This window comes from Octodon degus, unplaced genomic scaffold (assembly GCF_000260255.1).
Source record: "Octodon degus isolate 3935 unplaced genomic scaffold, OctDeg1.0 scaffold00163, whole genome shotgun sequence".
NCBI classification, from domain to species: Eukaryota; Metazoa; Chordata; class Mammalia; order Rodentia; family Octodontidae; genus Octodon; species Octodon degus.
In genome coordinates this window covers 1089513-1091753 of record NW_004524739.1, presented here as the reverse complement: position 1 = coordinate 1091753, position 2241 = coordinate 1089513, and positions in this window count along the sequence as shown.

Below are 2241 nucleotides of genomic sequence, written 5' to 3'. Positions count from 1 at the left end.
AGTTCAAGAAGAGCAAGGGCCAGCCAGATAACTCAGCAGACTAAAGCGCCTGCTTAGGCAGAGCACAGTGGCCAGGGTTCAATCCGTGGCATGGCATGGTATGTTGGCCCCGCCTCTGGGGTGCACTGAGACAGCGATTGAGACTGGCTGTGGTAGCACGCGTCTGTAATCCCAGCACTTGGGAGGCTGAAAACAGGAGAATCACTGAGTCTGATCTACCAAACGAGACCCTGTAGACCCTGTACTAAAACATTAAAAAAAAAAGAAAGAAAGATAGGGGCCAGGGAGATGGCTCAATGGAATAAGCGCTTGCCTGGCAAGCACAGGGGCCTGAGTTCAATCCCCAGTTCCGAAAGAAAGAAAAGAAAGAAAAGAAAAGAAAAGAAAGAAAGAAAGAAAGAAAGAAAGAAAGAAAGAAAGATCCAAGTTAGAATCCAGCCTTAACAAAGTACAATGTATTAATTATTGAAACTGTCCTATTAATCAGTTTTGAAACTGTCTCGTTGCTATTTGTTTCTCAATTAAATAAATAAATAAATAAAAAGAACCTGGCCTGGGCGATTTAGTGAGACTTTGCTGAAGCAGGAGACTGCACAGTATCTCTGAGAGAACCAACAAGACTTGGAATAATAGGCCAAAGAGCAGTTTTTGCCGGTGTCGCTCAGGGGCCTAGCGTGCACCTGGGAGTGAAGAACAAAACCCTGATTCCACTTTTAAACTGTGTCTACCCTACTGGGAAACTTTTCATTGGAAATCAGCACAAAGCAAAGCTCCAAAAGCAAAAGTCATGATTAAAGGCAAATGAACGGGGCCAGGGAGATGGCTCAGTAGAATAAGCGCTTGCTTGGTAAACACAAGGCCCTGAGTTCAATCCCTGGTTCCACCAAAAAAAAAAAAAAAGGCAAATGAACAGTGATCAAGGGGCAGGGATTTCATCCCACCCAGGCAAGTGCTCTACTCCTGAGCTACACCCCTCCTCCCCCGTGGCAGGGACTTCAGACAGCCGAACCTGCACTCGGTTGGGGTCAAAACCTTCGGTCTTCTCAGGAAGATCAGCTACCTCAAGTTCCACAGGCAGTTTAGCTGCCCAGTTAAGCCATAGTTGTCCATTTTCACCCCATGAGGTGGTCTACTCTCTCACTGTCTCAAAGTAAAATTTAAAAAACTTAGGGGCACAGCTGGATGTGACTACATGTAACTCAAATCCCAATGCTTGGGAGACTGAGGCAGGAGGGTCACTGTGAGTTCGAGGCCAGCAAGACCCTGTCTCAAAAAAAAAAAAAAAAAAAAACCCACAGGGCTGGGGAGATAGCTTTATGACATAAATGCCTGCCTGGCAAGTGCAACATCCTGAGTTCAATCCCCAGTACCAAACAACCCCCCCAAAAAAAAGACCTCCAAAAAAACCAAACTCTGGAAGAGTGCTTGCCTAGTATGTACAAGATCACAAATTAAATGCCTAATACTGAAGAAAAAAAAGTTCAATACTTATATGTTAACACCTACTTCACTTCCTTTTTCTTCCTCCCAACCCCAGCATCTGACCTCGATGTGGCTGGAGTTCCAAGCAGGCCGGCCGAAGAGTGGGTGACACTGATTCTTTTGGTGGCGCAGTTATGTGCCAGGCTCAGTCTTGAAGCCCCTTTCCTTTCTGCTCCAGTGTCCTTTTCCCTAAAGGACTGGATTCACAGTAGGAGGGAGTGTGCAGGGGATGCGTTGGAAGTGCTGATGTGAGCCTGGTTGGAGTTTTATGTAGGACCCCACCCTGTGACTCCTCAAGCAAGGGCCTCGGTGCTGGGTGGGCTAAAAGGAGGGCCCACCATTTGCTGTTGAGATAGTAAATGGTGAGCCTCTAAATCAGCTGAACGAGGCCCAGATGGACATGACCATCTCTGTGCTACTGACTTAACTTAGGCCAGAGCTAGATCTCTGGAGACAGGAGGAAGAACACAGGAGGAAGGAGCCTCGCTAGTGCATGGGGAGGTGGGGCCAAGGGGGTAGCAGGAAACTGAACTGGGTGACTCCAGCTGAGTCACTAAGTAATTAGGGCACACCCTTGCTAAATAGCCTTCCCAGGAAAGCCTTCCAACTTCACCCCCCAGGAAATCCAAGGATCCAAGAGTTTTCTATTCAACCCCAAACCTTGCCAAAACTTCTGGCAATACAGCCTTATCAGAGGTGTGAAGTGCAAGCTGTTTAGGTCCAGCCTGGCTCATGCTCAGAATCCCAGCCCTTGGGAGG